This window comes from Rana temporaria, chromosome 7 (assembly GCF_905171775.1).
Source record: "Rana temporaria chromosome 7, aRanTem1.1, whole genome shotgun sequence".
Lineage (NCBI taxonomy): Eukaryota > Metazoa > Chordata > Amphibia > Anura > Ranidae > Rana > Rana temporaria.
The window spans coordinates 46,060,307-46,079,388 of NC_053495.1; the positions used below are offsets into that span (position 1 = coordinate 46,060,307).

Consider the following 19,082-nt stretch of genomic DNA (forward strand, 5'->3'; position numbering starts at 1 on the left):
TATTTATTTTTAATGATTTCCTCTATATTATATTATTTTCTCTATATTATCTCTTATTTTTAATTATTTTATTTATTATTCATTTTTAATGGCTTCCTCTATATTATATTATTTCCTCCATATTATCTCTTCTTTTTAATTCTTTCATTTCTATTTATTTATTATTCATTTTTAATGATTGTCTCTATAATATATTATTTCCTCCATATTATCTCTTCGTTTTATTTATTTATTATTTATTTTTAATGATTTCATCTATATTATATTATTTGCTCTATATTATCTCTTATTTAAAATTATTTTATTTTTATTTATATGTGTATTTATTATTTATTTCTAATGATTTCCTTCAATCTGATCTTCTTTTACTCTGTATTGTTAGATGATTCTGAACAATCTGATCTCTTATATGCCATTTTTTATTTATTTTCTCCAATAAAGGTTTTTATTTTGTAATCAAAAAATAAACAGTTGTACAATCAGATTGACATTTGTACCTATATTTTAGCATCGCTTGTTGTGATCCCTCTGATGACCTTTCCATACTCTGTGTATATAAGACTATAGAAGAAGCACACAGGGTTGGTGATCACTTGCACAGTCCTTCCTATAGGCAGAGCACAGCCATTCAGCAGCATTGACACACTGGGACAAACAACCTTTCCCTGGGAGCTTCATATACAGACACGGACAACTATGAGCCTTCCCTGGGAGTACAGTCACAGTGTGACTCTCTCCTCCATTGTTGCTAAGAGCACGGCTAGAGGGGAGGAGACAGGTGACGGCCCCGCCCTCCGCACATGGCAATCTTCTCCTGCAGGCAGGGAGAGAGGAGGAAGACGGGTGTGTGTGTCAGGTAATGGCGGGGTCAGGGGTCACAGGCTGATGGGTGAGAGGCCGGTACACCCGGGGGGGAGTGCAGGGCGCTGTGTGCGGGGTGTGCCGGCCTCTCCTGGTCTATATAAAGGGACGGTGTGCGGGGTGGTGCAGGCCTGTGTGTACACAATGGATGGACAATACAGGAAGACACAGGGGAGAGGAGCTCATCCATCCATGGAGGGGGAAGGGCGGCCCTGGGGGCTTAAAGGGGCTCTCCACCCCCAGCACAGGCTCTCTGAGATAGGAACCCTCATGATGTTTACATTGATAAAGCACTGTGTATTATAGATATATACAGTGAGGGGAAAAAGTATTAGACCCCTCGATTTTGTACGTTTGCCCACTGACAAAGAAATTATCAGCCTAGAATATTAATGGGAGGTTTATTTTAAGAGTGAGAGACAAAATAACAACAACAACAACAAAAAAAATATATAAAAATGTATAAATTGATTTGCATTTTAACCACTTCCCGCCCGGTCAATAGTCAATTGACGTCCGGGAAGTGGTTGTGAAATCCTGACTGGACGTCTATTGACGTCCTGCAGGATTACGTGCCGGGGCGCGCGGCGATCGGTGATGCGGGGTGTTAGTCTGACACCCTGCATCTCGGTAAAGAGCCTCCGAGATGCTAAAACTGTTATTTATCACGGATAATGTAAAGCTCGCCATAGATGGATTGGACCGGACGAATTTCCTGTTCAGCATTAGTCAATCGGGAATGTTCGAAAATGACTGTCGGAATACAATGCCCTGGAAGGGGTGGGGTGTAGATAGAGAAATCTGTCTATTATACATGGCCAGCTTAAAGCGGTTCTCCACCCTAAAGCGAAGTCGCGCTGATCGGCACCCTCCCCCCTCCGGTGTCACATTTGACACCTTTCAGGGGGGAGGGGGGTGCAGATACCTGTCTAAAGACAGGTATTTGCACCCACTTTCGGCCCGGCATTCACGGGAAAAAGACGGGCATTGCGTCACATCTCGTCGACTCCCCGTTGTGTGCTGGGAACACTCGGCTCCCAGCACACAGCGGTAGCCAATCGGCGGGCGCAGCGCGACTCCCGCATGCGCCGTAGGGAACCGGGCAGTGAAGCCGGAGCGCTTCACTTCCTGGTTCCCTCAGCGTGGATGGAGGGGGGGAGCAGCAGGGTGACGAACGATCGCTCGTCCTCTGCTGCGGACGCCGCTGGACTCCAGGTAAGTGTCCTAATATTAAAAGTCAGCAGCTGCAGTATTTGTAGCTGCTGGCTTTTAATATTTTTTTTTGGCGGAATATCCGCTTTAAAGTGATGATATTAAAGTCTCTTTTTTTAAATAACTTCTGGCCCCTCCCTCCTGCTAAGTGCCCCCACAGCAAGCAGCTTGCTGTGGGGGCACCCGAACCTCTGTGTGTCCATTCGGACATGGAGCAGCGTTTCAGCCCCGCCCTCTCTCTCTTCTGATTGGCTAACCATTACTTTGACTGCAGTGGGAGCCAATGGGCACCGCTGCTGTGTCTCAGCCAATCAGGAGGGAGAGTCCTGGACGGCCAAGGCACTGGTGTACTTCGCTGGATCGAGATGAGGCTCAGGTAACTATTGTGTGTGGAGGGGGGGGGGGGGGGGGGCTACACACAGAAGGTTTTTTATCTTAATGCATAGAATGCATTGAGATAAAAAAAAACCTCTGCCTTTTACAACCACTTCAAGGGATCTGTTTGGTTTTTATTGCTGTCGTCATCACCCGTGGAAATATTTTCTCTAAAGCCCAGTGTTAGACCTGTAGAATTTTTCATGTGAACAAAGAAGTATAAAAATCGTTCAATGGCGCATTCGTGGACTCGACTAATTTCAGACTACTTTTTGATAGAATACCAATGTCTCGATTTTTGCAGAAGGAACATTCTACTTCCAGATTGTCTTTACTTACTAACTTCCTGTAAAGTAGAATTCCTGTGTAACACTAACTAACTGTATATGTAAAAATGTTCCCTCACCCCTCCTGCTACCTATGCTGCCCAACCCGTGTAAAACATGTGTATAATTGGCTATTTTCAGCCCGCACTAGTCCAGTCACCTGATCTGCATTACAGACCTCCCTGAGTCAGTCATCAGCAGCTGCAGGGAAGAAGAGGGAGTTCTGACGTCGGCGGCTGCAGGGAAGAGGAGGGAGCGCGGACAAAAAGAAAACAACAGGCGCCACTTAGAAAAGACTGTTAACTTTTAATGTATAAACAGCATCAAGTTACTCACATAGAAGTTACTGTATTTAGGCATAAAGATGGGGTCCATAGGTGAAGTCCACTTGTAGCAGCTGCTGTGTGTTGCAGAGATGAATGCAGGTGCTTGTTTTCCCCAAACAGGACGTTTCCAGGTAAACTGTGCGGCAGCTAGATAGAGGGCTGAAGCGCACGCTGGGACACAACGGCGTGCAGAGAGGGGGGATGACGTCACAGGACCCAGAATGCAACGCGTTTCAGTGCTAGCACTGTGAGTTCTGGGGGATCACAGCGCGCACCTTTCTCAATCTATTCAAGTGCTGGAACATGGGAGCCTATAGGTGATATCTCTGCATCTGGAATCCACAGCTGTTGTCAAGAGCTTCCTCCTGCATCCGCTGCTCACTGACATAGGGGATTCGGTGCTGCAGATCACATGACTACAAAGGTAGCAAGAGGGGAGTGGGGGCATTTTTTAATCCTAGTGTTAAAGTGGTTGTAAAGACTAAGTTCTCTAAAAAAAAAAAATGTTGGGTGCAGCGCCCCCCCCCCCCCCCCCCCAATACATACCTGATCATGATCCAGCGCTGTGCCCAGGAGCAGCAGTGATGCGCTCTCTCTCTCTCCCCCTCCTCACTGCCATGGGCTCCTGCAGCTGTTAATCAAATCCAGTTTTAGGCAGGGCCGACCCGCACTGTCTAAAAAGATGCACACAGTGTGGTTCGGGAGCGACCCTACAAGACCCCCCCCCCCCCCTTCTAGAAACCTGCAGGAGGAGCCATGAGCGTTGGTGGAGAACCCTTGAATAGTAGGACGGGGTTGCTCTGTGCAAAACCATTTCTCAGAGCAGGCAACTATGATATGGCCAGGAGCGAATTCAATGTTTAAAAATTGTACCCATTCAATTCAACAAAACATTTCTATTCTTGTTCTTCGATCATTTTTCTTTTTTTTTGCTCACTCTGGTCAAAACTGATTGAATCATCCCCTTTTGCTCTTAGATAATCAAATGAACGTTCTGAAAAACGGCGTCTTTCAAACCGAATTCTACGGGTCTAAGGCCAGCTTAAGGTAAACTGAAATGAATCCAGACATCAGTAAATGTACTTTTGATGAGGATAGAGAAGAGTTAGAACCTCTGAATTTTATTGCTCTGTTTCTGTTTGAGAAGATTTTGCTCCACCTCCTATGTGGCCATCCAATGAGTATATCTAGAAAACCAGATGTACTATTCCTTCCCCTGCCCCAGAGGATCATGATTAAGAAAAGATAGAGTGACCATGGATAATGATCTCTCTCTAAGTAATATGCAGGTAGATATCGGTCAGTACTTCACTCACCACAATATTGATGTGCTAGGATTACATAAATAGGGCCCCTTCATCAGCCAGGAAAAGTCTCTGTACAGTAACAACTGTCTCTGGGGTCCTTATTATCCCCAGTAAGGACAAACATGCATACTAATTATTGTCATTAATTGGCCACCCTTAGCTAGATACAGGAAATGAATGTAAGGATGACCATATGGATGAAGTAATACAGCACAGTGTGTTCATGTAATTAGTGAAAATGTTAATGTTTGACCATAATATACTTTAGGTGTATGATTAAAGTAAACCTGTCACAAACCTCAGCATTATATATCAGCTTGGCCCAAAAAAATTCAATGTGCCCTCTAGTCACGGCATGGTTCCAGTGTACTGAGGCTATATGTTCAGGTACTCAAACCAGAAATACTGGGTTAATTTTGCTCCCACTGTTACCAGTGATTCGTTTATTTTCTGCCACTGACACCACAACGATATGGAACTTGGATTACTCCTGCCAACACCAAAAAAAACCAGTAAAATATTTTTACTCAGAACAAAAATAAGTATTGCAATAGAGTGCAGGGTTTAAGAGTGCATTATGCAGGGTTCCCCAGTGCGTTGCGCTCGGAATGCAGGGAATTGGGAGTGCGCTGCGCTCGGAATGCAGGGAATTGGGAGTGCGCTGCGCTCGGAATGCAGGGAATTGGGAGTGCGCTGCGCTCGGAATGCAGGGAATCGGGAGTGTGCGCTGCGCTCAGAATGCAGGGAATCGGGAGTGTGCGCTGCGCTCGGAATGCAGGGGATCGGGAGTGCGCTGCGCTCGGTATGCAGGGAATCGGGAGTGCGCTGCGCTCGGTATGCAGGGAATCGGGAGTGCGCTGCGCTCGGTATGCAGGGAATCGGGAGTGCGCTGCGCTCGGTATGCAGGGAATCGGGAGTGCGCTGCGCTCGGTATGCAGGGTCTGCACAGAGGGTGGGAGCTGGCAGAGTAACTTTTCATATTATCAAGCTGGTGATTGGTTGCTTAGGACCACCTTGTGTCCTAACAACCAATCGCCTGCAGTTTAACATAAAGTTAATTTGGCCAACTGCTCCTCCCACCCTCCATCCTGAGTTGTGCTTCCTCCTGGTCTCGGATGTTCAGTGACAGTGACAGCGGCTGAGGAGGCTGGAGGGGACGGAGAGAGGAGGCGGCTTGAGGCCGGAAGGAGAGACCAGGACTTAGAAGGTGTGGGTCTGCAACGCAGGAAACTGTTTACGGTCTACCTGTCACCTGCCTGCGGTCTTCAGGTGGACCGCGATCGACTGGTTGCTGACCCCCAGTCTATAACATAGCATAGCGCAAAAGATGTAACGTTAAAAGCCATATTCTCTGAAACTACACCTGCTTTTGGTTGGATGATCACATGACCATTGTGATTGGCTGTCACAGTGGTGAAATGATTAGGAGCCGACCCATTCATTAGTAGGGACCAAGAGCTGTATTTGAAAGCTCGTTCCCTGTGCTGGAAAGCTCTGATGCCCATGGGTGCATATGTGCAGCATGTGAGCAATAAAACCCTCCCTGCACATATTATTAAATGGGCGGCAAGAGATTAAGTTGTATGCAGATTAGCCAGACCACTCAGTGACTATGCTGCCCATATTTAGGTCTAAATAGCGACACTTGCAACTTCATCCGGGGTTGGCTTTAGGGGAGGGCAGTAAAACCAAGGCTCAACCGCCTGTTTTTACTGCCCCTCTCCCCCTCAATCACAAGTGTAAGTAAGCCCTAGATGCTGAGATGGGATGCGACCAACCCCCACCATTTGCAGGTTAAGACTTTTTATATAAAATGTAACTTTGGATCTGCTGATCGTTTTTTATTGTGAAGGTAACGGGAAGGATTGTGTCGGATCTCCTTGATCTGACGTTTCCGGTGCACAGTAAATCTGTGTATGGATACCGGTTGGGCTGTAATGAGGATTGATTGTACACGTCCCCGAGGGTAATCTGAACTGCCTTTCTCTTCTGTTGACACCAGGCAGAGCAAGACGCTCCTGTCCTGCTGGGGGCTGAGCTGTTGCTTTGACTACCGGGAACTCTAAAAGAAAGTGGAATGTCTCCGGACCTGCCTGTCCTTGTCACTGCTGGACGCTGTCCCTGGTGATAGGTAAGAGCTTGCTTTATCTCTTTGTATATTGTAGGTAGTACTGAAGATGAAAGCTCTAGTGAGACATTTGTTGCCTTGTATTTGCTATACCATTCATAGTCAATTTTTTAATTGCTCAACTAGTTGCTAACTTTGATTGAATGTGTTTATTTCCTGTACTTCTTTGTTTGTTTTGTATCCATTGACTGTTAGTAACCTGAAACTGAGAGATATGGCGAGCCTTTCTTTCTTTGATCCACCTGGTGGCCCTACAGGGAACAATTCTATATACAATCATATCGTCAATAGATTTCCAGAAAACAAATACAGTCGGAAGATCATTCGATGCGCCATACACTTGGCGGTCCTATCGATCTGTTATCTTTCCTATAATTGGATTTTCCATCCAGACCGAGCAGAACAATTGTCTTTCCTCAAAATCAATTGACACATTTTGGTGCCCCTCGATAATTTGTAGATTCCATCAGATCGTTGCGTGTATGGCCACCAGTGGAGGGCAAGAGATTCTTCCTGTTTGTCTCGTTTATCATGGGATTTTCTATAGTTTTTTTATTTTTTATTTTTTTATAGTCATTCAATAGTTTGTCATTACAGTAATAAAGGGGGCTTAAAGCGGGGGTTCACCCTAAAAAATTTTTTTTTTTTCTAACATGCCATCTAGCATACTAGCGCGAGCTACAGTATGCCTTTATTTTATTTTTTTGCGCCGTACTCACTGTTTAATCCCGTAGTTAAGTTTCAGTCTAGTAGGCGTTCCAATGCAGAGGGGAACATGATTGACGGCCGGCTATGGCGCGTCACTCTTCACGGAAATAGCCAAAATAGGACTTGGCTCTTCGGCGCCTGCGCAGTCAGCTCCTAGTCTGTGCGCAGGCGCCGTGAAGAGCCGAGTCCTACTCGGGAAGCGTGACGCGCCATAGCTGGCCGTCAATCATTGTCCCCTTTGCATAGGAACGCCCATTCCCTGCGGGGAGTCTGAAACTTAACTACAGGATTAAACAGTGAGTACGGCGCAAAAAAAATAAAATAAAGGCATACTGTAGCTCACGCTACTATGCTAGATTTCATGGTAGAAACTTGCATTTTAGGGTGAACCACCGCTTTAGGAGAACAGAAGTATCAATGCTGTAAAGTTTCAAGCTCCAGCTCTGTCATCCTAATCCTAGTTGTGCGATCTGTGGAGTGACCTTGAACAATTGCCCCCCCCCCCCACATCCTGCATGCAGAAGGCTCTGTTGCGGCTGTTTTCTTGCAGTAAAACCCATGCATTTCAAGTATAAGGCTACTTTTTACACTGCTCTATTGCAAAAATGCAGTAAAAAAAAGCATATGCCTTTCCAGTGCGTTTTGCACCTATGAAAAAAATCCCTAAAAACCCAACCGCAGGTGACTTTTTAATAACTTTTTGTTTGCCTTGTTTTTGATGCATTTTCAATTTATTTTAATGGGGTGTTTTTTTTTTGTTTTTTTTTTATTTTTTCTTACCATTCCAAACATGCACCAAAAAAATGCAGCTTGCAGGAATTTGAAAAAAGGCAATGGACCCACAACTGACAGTGTGAAGTGTTCCATAGGATTTCAATTGTTTGTTAACTCAACACTTCATATTCCTGATATGTGCCTGCTGTACCATGTACTTGTATGAGAAAGTGTCCTGTTCTCTTCGTATTGCTTCCTTTGTGTGAAATCCCTGGTGTTCCTGCCAGTCCCTCTGCTTTCCTAATAAAAACTGACCAAACTAAGCAGGAGAGCACAGTGTGGTCGGTTCTCTAGCTATGCTGGCAACTCGGTGTATTCTCCTCCAATGATCAGACATGTCTTGTCACCCCCCGCTGCATAGCCATTCACTGGGAAGCTCAGTGTGCTGCTGCTTCTCCTCAGCTCTTATAGCAATAGAGGGAATGTGATTATTTATAAAAAAGGGAAATAAGGTATTTATTATATATATATATATATATATATATATATATATATATATATATATATATATATATATATATATATATATATATATATAATTTTTTTTTTTATTATTATTTATATCTATACAAAAATGTTTTTTGCCTTTTGATTTCTATTATAAACTGAATGAGTTGTTTTACAAGGTGGTCGTTTACAATCACTTTAATGGTATTTTTTTTTTCTTCTTCTGCTTTTTCTTTACGCAAAAACGGAAAATAAACTGATCAGTGTGACAGCAACCTAAGCCCAGGTTCACACTGGGGCGCGGGAATGAAGCCGTGCGAGTTTAGCTGAACTCGCACAATTTCACTCCCGCTGGCAGTCCTGATTTTGGCCGCGATTACATAGACATCTATGCAGGTTTTGGCACAGATGTCAATGTAAATCGCGGATCCGAAGTCGCAAAAAGTAGTACAGAAACTACTTTTTGAAATCGGTGCAGCGCTGCAGATGCGGCGTCGCACCGATTAGGACGGTGTCATTGCCGCCGATTTGACATGTCAGAACGCAGCAGTGTGGACCAGGGCTCAATTCCATTCTTTCCTATAGGACTAGTTCTTTGTGATGCAGCGAAAATATAGGACATGCTGCATTTTTGTGCAATCTTGGTTTTTTAGACCCCTTTCACACTGAGGAGATTTTCAGGCGGTTTAGCGCTAAAAATAGCGCCTAAATACACCCTGAAAAACTCCTGCCCTGCAGTCTCAATGTAAAAGCCCGAGTGCTTTCACACTGAGGCGATGCGCTGGCAGGACCACTCCAAAAGTCCTGCCAGCAACATCTTTGGAGCGGTGTGTTTTACTCCACCGCTCCTTCCCATTGAAAACAATGGGATACCGGCGCATTGCCGGTGGTATATTAACCCTTTTTTGGCCGCTATCGGTGGTTAAAACCGCACTGCTAGGGGCCGAATAACGCCCCAATTCCGCGGCAATTCCGACTGTATAGCGCCGGTAGAAATAGTGGCGCTATACCGCCACTGCACCTCCCGCCCCGGTGTGAAAGGGGCCTAAAGCTGTACTAAAGGGGCAGGGCTAAATATGTGGTTGAAAACCATGTGATCTGTTTTACATTACGAAAGATTTGTATTTCTTTCCAACCATTGTTGAGATGTGCAATGCAGTGACTGGATTTATCTGTATTGTATGTTCAAAAAAAAATGTTGTCGTTTTTCAGAACCCGAAAAATGATGTGAAGCCCACACACGATCATTTTTAAATGACATTTTTTTTAAAACGTTTTTTTCATGCTGAAAAATGATCGTGTGTATGCGGCATAAGTTCTACTGTGTACATGCATTTTTTTTCACAGTGGAAAATCACTATTCTGTATTCTCCTTGCAGCTGCAGTTTCTTTTAAGCGAGGTTTTATCCCATATTGCGGACGTCGGCCACGTTGTAATGATGTCTGATATAATTTACCTCAATACATGAAATTGTATATTCTATACCATTACTTTTTTTTTTTTTTTCATTACTTGCCATATGTACAGTATATACTTTTTATTTTATACTTTTAAGAAAGTTAAAGCTGACCTCCCAAGGTATGACTGCTACTCTCAAAAGGAACGTATGGTCGCTTGCGCCTCATATTCACAGAAGGGCTTGCGTGTATGTGTGTCTCTCTCTTCCCCCTCCGCGGTCACTGGGAGAAGGACTCCCATTACACACAGGCTGCCGGCGGTGCTCGCCAGCTCCCAGGCAGCCCTTCTGAGCCAGAGCTCAAAATCCACTCGCAAAATGCGAGCATTTACTGTATTTATTGGGGTATAGCGCGCTCCCGCGTATAGCGCGCACCCCTAAAGTTGCCCCGAAATTCCTGTAAAAAAAATGTTATAAGATTTTATTACTTACAGTTTTGGTGTCTTGCCCATCGTCCGGTCCGGCGTCCATCTGCGGCCTCGGTGGTGTCCTCCCGGCTTCTCCAGCGCGCGCCTGAAGTCGAGTCCCCGCTTCCCGCGCTCAGTTCGAACGCCTCCGCCGACATATACCGAGTGCAGTACACTCGGGTACATTCAGCTAGGCTCGGCTTCGCTCGTGCTCACGCTCTGTGACGTTTATGCGTGAGCACGAGCGAAGCCGAGCCTAGCCGAATGTACCCGAGTGTACTGCACTCGGTATATGTCGGCGGCTCCATTCAAACTGAGCACGGGAAGCGGCTATCGGCGTATATCGCGCACCCACGATTTTCTCCTTATTTTAAGGGGAAGAAAGTGCGCGCTATATGCCGATAAATACGGTATATCGAGAGACCAGAGCAGTGATATTCAGAACAATACAACATGTATAGTGCCTAAAAGAGAAGTATGGGTTTGTATTTTTTTTTTGTATCATACTTACCTCGGTGGATGCAGCATTGGTCCAATGCTGCATCTTGTGCCCCGTCACTTCTTCACTGAGAACTGGGTGATCGAACATCGCGATCACTTGGTTCTAACAGTTCTCTTTTTATCAACAAGTGGAGTTACTCTTTTTTTAATAGATTTTCACACAAAGATGGTGGGTGGAGTTTTGATGTCAGTAGACTCTCCGCCCTCCTCTACACTCTCCTTGTCAACATGCATTTTCTTTCCTGTGTATTCCTTACACTAAATTCTGCTATCATCACTAACATCCAGTCAAAATTCAGAAAAGTAACCACATGACTTCAGAAAAGGAGTGGGGGTGGGAATTAAAAAATAATGCCTGTCTCCAGGCTAGTGCATGAGATATGTAAATAACCTGTCACTCGCAGCAAGGGGGCAGAACGGACTAAGGTTTTTCTCTGCAAGTCCTTTTTTTTTCACTGAACAATAAAAGAGGATTGCTCGGAGCTGGATTAACTCTGTGTGGCAAGACAGATGATTTTTCGTGTTTACATCCACTTTATTAATGCACTTCAGCATATTGTGCTAGTGTGAATGGGCCTTTAAGGTAAACACTGCATTAATGGTACAGAATATATGGTCTCTGAAAATTTTGGGCCAGATTCACATAGAATTACGTTACGCTGCGGCGGCGTAACGTATCCCATTTATGTTACACTGCCGCAGGTTTACAGCGTAAGTGCCTGATTCACAAAGCTCTTACCTGTAAACTTGCGGCGGTGTAACGTAAATCCGCTCGGCGCAAGCCCGCCTAATTCAAATGGGGCGGGCACCATTTAAATTAGGCGCGTTCCCGCGCCGAGCGTACTGCGCATGCTCCGTCCGTCAAATTACCCGACGTGCATTGCGCTAAATGACGTAGCAAGGACGTCATTGGTTTCGACGTTAACGTAAATGGCGTCCAGCGCCATTCACGGACGACTTGCGCAAACGACGTGAATTTTAAAATTTTGACGCGGGAACGACGGCCATACTTAACATTGGCTAGGCCACCTAGAGGGCAGCCTTAGTTTTACGCGGCGTATCTTGACGGAAACGACGGAAATTTAGAGCGACGGGTAAAGTGTACGTTCGTGAATCGCCGTAACTAGTCATTTGCATATTCTACGCCGACCGCAATGGAATCGCCACCTAGCGGCCGGCCTGGAATTGCATCCTCAGATCTGACGGTGTAAGTCAATTACACCTGTGGGATCTTAGGGCTATCTATGCGTAACTGATTCTATGAATCAGCCGCATAGTTACGACGGGCGGATCACAGAGATACGACGGCGTATCAGGAGATACGCCGTCGTATCTCTTTTGTGAATCTGGCCCATAATTTCTATTAATAGTCCAGTTATCTCTTTCAGTAAGATAGCCAAGATAAAGGTGAAATGTAATATTTTTTTCATTTTGCAGTGATTAAAAGCATAACCCGATTTGTTGCGTTTTACAGGCTTCTAATTAAAGGATATAAAAGAAATGTATTTCATTAGATTTGCAAACCAAGTTCTCGTCCTGGCTGTGTAAAGCCCACGATCAGTGAACAGAATTTCAGGCTTTAAGTCAAGCCGAGGGATACAAAACCAAGTGGGCTTTGGCGGCTGCTTGGGAATAAGCTTTGATCAGATTGGGCAATGTCTGGAACAAGGGTGGCTGATGGGATTACGTTCACATACTGAAAGCCTTTTCACTGCTGGTCAGATGGACAGGGAAGCCATATGGTATCGGGTGCAGGCAGTATAAACTATAAAACTGCCATATTGATGTGGTGTGTATGTGACCTGGTGTAACACATACCTGTCAATAAAGAGGAAGTAAACCCTCTCCTAAAAAAAAAAAAAAAAATTTACTTACCTGAGAACGAAGCCCGCACAGCGGTCCTCGGACACCTCCTCCGTTGCCGCCATGATACCCGGAGTGACTTCCGGGTATCGCTGTTTCTGGAGCAGTGATGACGTCACTCCCGCGCATGCGTGCTGGAGCTGCCACTAACGGCATGTTCACGGTTAGTAGCGGCATGCTCAGTGCACCTGCGCGCTGTTGTCATCGGTGCCGTCTTTCTTGGAAATATTTCCTTAACCGTGTAGGTTAAGGAGATATTTCTTGCACCTACAGGTAAGCCTTAATCTATACATACACAATACAATACACATATCGGCTTTTGCATCTGCCAAAATGCTAAGTTCTTTTTAAGACAAGCATAGTCGCAAGTCTGGCTGAACAGCATCAGTTCACTACGGTGGAGAATGCTCATTGCACATTTGAGGGAGAAGCTGCACACTGGTGAGTCATCTCTCTGCTTTCTCCTTCTATCAGTGTCCTTGTTGGTTCATGTAACCTGTAGCAGAGACTGATTGGCTTTTAGAGCTATACGGGGGGGCTGGTACTTAATTACTGGTTGCAATTAAAATACATTTAAAAGGGATTGTAAAGGTTTGTTTTTTATTTTCTAAATAGGTTCCTTTAAAGGAACACTAAAGGTTCGTTTTTTTATTAGATAAATTGATTGCTGTAGGCTAGAGCATTTAAATATGACTTACTCGTTTTTCCTTTTGACCTCCAAAATACAGTAATCCAGGTTTGAAAATGCCATCTCCTGTCACTCCTCTTCTTGCTTTCCACCAGCATCTGAGCCGTTTTGCATGGTGGAAAGCAGAATGTGCTCACCCCCTCCCTATGACTACAGCCCTGTGTGAAGATGCTCTCTTATCCCTCACAGGCATGGAGGCTAAGCCTAATGGGAACTGTAGTTCCCATAAGGCCGTGATGTAGCAAGAAAGAATGCGCACCGCAAACCAGGAAGTCAGTGAGAATAATGATTCAGGAGTGCTGGAGGTGAATAAAACAGCTCAATTTCAACAGATATCAAACTAGTTATAATGCAAAACATTACTTTTTACTTTATCAGCTACTGTCAGACTTTAATTAAGGAGGAAAATACCTTTGTCTTTACAACCCCTTTTAAGCTAGTGCATTGTTGGTTCACTTACCTTTTCCTTCTATTTCCCTTCTAAATGTTTGTTTTCATTGTTTTCTTTGTCTGAATTTCTCACTTCATGTTCCTCCTCAGTAAGGTGTTCAGTAAGCTGTTCTAAATGACTTTCCACGGCTCGGATAATGGTGGAAAGCTTACTGAGGAGAAACAGGAAGTGAGAAATTCAAATAAAAAATACGTTTAGAAGGGAAATGGAAGGTAAAGGTAAGTGAACCAACAATGAACTAGCTTAAAGTGGAGGTTCACCCAAAAAAAAAATTTTTAACATTACATTCAGCCGAATTGTCCTAATGACAATCGGCTGTTTGTTTTTTTCGTACATACCTTATTTTCACCGCCGTTTCCGGGTATGTCTTCTGCGGGACTGGGCGTTCCTATCTGATTGACAGGCTTCCGACCGTCGCATACTACGCATCACGAGTTGCCGAAAGAAGCCGAACGTCGGTGCGCAGGCGCCGTATAGAGCCGCACCAACGTTCGGCTTCTTTCGGCAACTCGTGATGCGTAGTATGCGACCGTCGGAAGCCTGTCAATCAGATAGGAACGCCCAGTCCCGGAGAAGACATACCCGGAAGCGGCGGTGAAATACGGTATGTACGGGGGGAAAAAAACAGCCGATTGTCATTAGGACAACTCGGCTGAATGTAATGTTAAAAATTTATTTTTGGGTGAACCCCAGCTTTAAAGGAACCTATTTAGAAAATAAAAAACAAACCTTTACAACCCCTTTAAAGCTGAAGGTAAAGCCAGACTGTATGTAAAATGACACCTGTCAAGTGTGCCATAAATAATTTAACTCTTAAAAATTGTACCCTTGCAGTGAACCTGCCCCCCGGCCCCCACCCCACTGCAGTGCTCTTTAAATCTAGGGGGAGATGAATAGGCTGCATTACTTATCTACCTTATCTTATGACTACTTTGGCCATCTCCATCTTTTCCCTGCCACTCCGGGCTCTGGGTGTTTTCCTGTGTGTCAGCATGTACAATGATATTAACCCTGCATTGTACATGGAGTTGTTAATTCAGTTAACAGTTTGTTATAGCTTTTTCACACCTTTGGTATATACTTTGGTGGAGAAAGTTGCCATTAAAATTAGCAGCAGGGAGTATTTTTCCCTCATCCTTAAAATGGTCATGCTGAGAACAGGCTTGAGAAGCATATGGTGATCGTCACCCATGCTAGGTATTCCTGTCGACTTACTGAAAGATATATAGACATTTGTGGAAAATTTGCTCTGTATAATCATATTGCTAATTACTGAAAATCCTTTTGGTCTTAGAATCGGTACTTTGGTTCCTTTTGACCTAATCATTTGCAAGCCTCATCCTGTTATGGTGTGTTATAGCTTTGCAGATGGATCAAGGTCTGTTCATTAGAGCGGGTCTCCAGGTTGGAGATAAGAGGATCACGGCAGTCATCTGTTGTATCTGGTAATGAGCCGCTTTTAAAAATCTCCTTTATTAAACTTATTTGATTTTTGTCACCGTGTCATACAGCAGATGAACAGAGGATGATGTGTCATTGGGATATTGTCTGATTAGTTTTTTATTTATTTGTCTTCACTTCAAGACAGTGACTGCTTTCACATAATATCTGTGGGGTACGGTATGTGGCTTTAAATGTAAAATTCCTGGTGCTTTCCTGAACCCGGGGAGCAGCTGGTGACACGTATGGCTGGCAATAATAGTGAAGGGCTGCACACAGCCATACTTGTGTAAATGCCAATGCTCCTGTGCATCAGCGGTTACCCATGCATGAAAATACAGCTTATTTCTCCGAACTTGAGGCTCACAAGTGAATACAATAACGATTTTCAAAGCGGTAAGCGTTAGATAACAAATATGAAACTTCTGAACAGCTTCTGCATGTTTTGTCAGATTAGTCGACCCGTCAGATGCAAGTGACATTCCGTCGCCGCCATCTTGCTACACCCTGCACTTGTCCACAGTTAGGATACAGTGAAAAGGCGGCAAGCCGAGATCTTGTTACACCCACCAGTCTTGCATTTCACACTTATTTTTAACAGTGAACGGAGCTTATATAGTGAAAATGAGTACATTAAATACTTGGATTGCAAGCATAATTTGTTCCGGAAACATGATTATAATCCAAAGCACTTGTATATCAAAGCGAATTTCCTCATAAGAAATAATGGAAACTCAGATGATTTGTTCCACAACCATTTATTCATAAATCCTTCAGTTTATAGTCCATATAAAAAGATTATAGCAACGTGATGAGTTGTGTAACCATAAAATGTCCTTCCACAAATGGAAGCCTCCGCAAGGGGATTAGAAGCAAAATCCAGCAGGAACTCCAGAGTATAAAATAGAAGAGAGGCGCCTCTAAGTAGCAATAAGTTTCTAAATGTTGTACCTTCATTAAATGTAACCATATTGCTACACTAAGAGGTCTCTCTCTTCTCTTTTATACTCAGTTGTGACATGACACTACTCTTATATCAAGACATCGCTTGTATATCAAGTCAAGCTTTAATAAAATTAGCTTGTCTTGCAAAACGCTCTCAAACCAAGTTACTCTCAAACCAAGGTTTTACTGTATTTTTAAATCCGTCTAACAATTTTGGATGAATTGAATTTTAAAAGCAGCGGTAAGCCTGCTGATCTCACTGGTTTACTAATCTGACAGAACACCTCTGCTTTGAAAATTCAACATCAAAACAGTCAGATGGATTTCAACATATTGAATTTCACTGTATTGGCTCCGTTCACTGTCAAAAATAAGTGTAAAATGCAAGACTCCGGTGGGTGTAACAAGATGTCCGTTTGCCGCCTTCTCACTGTATCCTTACTGTGGACGAGTGCGGGGTGTAGCAAGATGGCGGCGACGGAACGTTACTTTGGTTACAAAATCTGACGGGTCGCCAAATCTGATGAAAACACTGCACTTTATATATATTTTGCGGCACTAATGGCAAATTTGATTTGGTTTTTGAGCATTTATTGATGAGTTTCATATTTGATATCTAGCGCTTACCGCTTTTGAAAATCTTTATTGTTGGCAGATTGTGGGTTTTATCACAGATATTGGTTTAGCAGCAGGGATATCGTTTATATATTTGAGGTTTTATGGTTTACCATGGCGCAGTGATTTGTATACAAGTGAATGGCTGGAAGCTGGAAAGCAGCGGGATCTTTATTCTTGAGGAGCTACTAAATGTCTGTGCCTATAGGCGTAAGGTTGCAATCTCAATTTACAAAGCTTTGCACAAGGATAAGAGTCTTTATTTTCAGCTGTGGGACTGTCCTTTTCAGATTTTAATGCACTCAGCTGAAAATAACTGTCACTTTTTATAGCTTATATCCACTGGCTGCCTGCTGGCTACCAAGCTGGACTAAATGGATCCTGATTTTGAAGCTAAGGAAGTACAAAAAAAGAGGCCTACATCTAATGCCATTTTAAAGTGTTACAACAGTAAAATCGGTCTGTATATGCAGTAAAGCATGCTTGTTATACTCCCTGTGGAACCTAAGGGGTTAATCCTGTGCATTGTGTAAAACGGCTGTTTGATCCTATCTTCTCGAAACCTCCCCTTCTTACTGTCCCCAATCTATCTCCTGATAGAACATAGCCTTGGGGGCACTCTGCACATGCTCACTCTGATGTGTATTGCTAGAGAGTTGTGTGTGTGTTTTTTTTTTTTTTTTGGGAGGCTACATGTGATCAGCACTGTCAAGACAGAGGGTCAGGGGACCTACAGTCACATAGGACTGTCGGAGGAGAATGAAAACTCCTAGAAGCTTTAACCCGTGCTCGCCCAGACACTGATAGAAGTCACAAGACTGCTATATACTGCTGAGGATAAAAGGTATATATCAATTTTATATTTACTAAAATTATTACATTTCCATGTTCTGTGTACTGTGGGAGACCAGATATAGTGAATGCATTTGGTAAATGCCTTCTATCCATCTGTACATGCTTGTCTGCTGATCATTGTGACATATCTGCATAACTTTTGGTAAATGCCTTCTGCTGCCATATCTGCATAACTTCTTCTATATTTAATGCTAAAAAACACTCTCCCAATCGCAACATTACTGGTGATATTCATCACCCTCCTCCTTCTCCTAGTCTCAGGTGATATTTCTCCTAATCCTGGTCCACCATTTTCCAACAGTAAGCCACATGTCCAATACCCCTCATCTGGAAACCACCGCAATCCACTCAGTTTAATTTCTATCCCCCTGTTTCCTCCAAAGCAGCCCACCGAACTCATGCGCCCTTTGGAACGCCCGTTCTATCTGGAATAAGCCAACATCGGTACATGACCTCTTCATCTCTCATGGCTTTAACATACTTGCCATAACCGAAACCTGGCTTCAAAATTTGGACTCCGCTTCTCCTGCTGCCCTATCCCATGGAGGCCTCCATTGGACTCACTCCCCCAGACTTAACGGACAGAAAGGAGAAATCCAACGCCACCTCCTATCGCCACAAAGCACCTTCCTATCCCTCCCTCTCTATCCCTCTCTTCTTTTGAGATGCACTGTATCCGTCTGTTTTCTCCTATTTCTTTGAGGATTGCAGCAATTTATCACCCCCCCCGGACCAGTATCGCGCTTTCTTGATGACTTCACTGCCTGGCTACCCTACTTTCTCTCCTCTGAAATACCCACTATCATTGTTGGTGACTTCAACATTCCTGCAAATGTTAACAGCCCAACTACAGCTAAACTTCTCAACTTAACCTCTTCTTTTGACCTAACCCAATGGACACATTCTTCCACTCACTCCAATGGTAATACCTTGACCTTGTATTCTCCCATCTCTGCAATCCTGCCAACCTCACCAACACCCCCTTTCCTCTCTCTGATCACAACCTCATCAGTTTCACTGTATCCTTGCCTCCAACCAACCATCCCTCCAAGCAGCAAACAATTACTTGTAGGAACCTTTACAACTTTAACCCTTCTCTATTCTGCTACTGACCACCTATATGACATAATCTCTCCCTTGTCCTGACCTGGCCACCTCTGTCTACAACAGTTCACTCTCATCATCACTAGATACACTTGCTCCTCTAACCACACGCAGAATCAGGCCCCGACCGTTACAACCCCGGCAAACTGACAACACTAGAAATCTGAAGAGACATTGCCGTGCTCTTGAACGACTGTGGCGTAAAACCAAATGCCTGCAGGACTTCACCTTATATTTGTCTCTTATTAATACCTTGTCATCCAGTCCCCGTTGGCTCTTCTCAACCTTTAAC

At 44.0% G+C, this 19,082-nt stretch overlaps 1 protein-coding gene across 2 annotated transcripts in view; it reads left to right on the top strand.

The window, feature by feature from the left end:
* Positions 1 to 743: 743 nt before the first annotated feature.
* The window catches only part of LOC120945268 (biorientation of chromosomes in cell division protein 1-like), a 43,070-nt gene continuing 24,731 nt past the window's right edge, over positions 744 to 19,082 (top strand). For both annotated transcript variants that reach the window (XM_040359309.1, XM_040359310.1), the window contains exons 1-3: positions 744 to 856; positions 4,078 to 4,147; positions 6,410 to 6,538. The gene's annotated coding sequence lies outside the window, so the exon portion shown is untranslated. The remainder of the gene's footprint in view (positions 857 to 4,077; positions 4,148 to 6,409; positions 6,539 to 19,082) is intronic.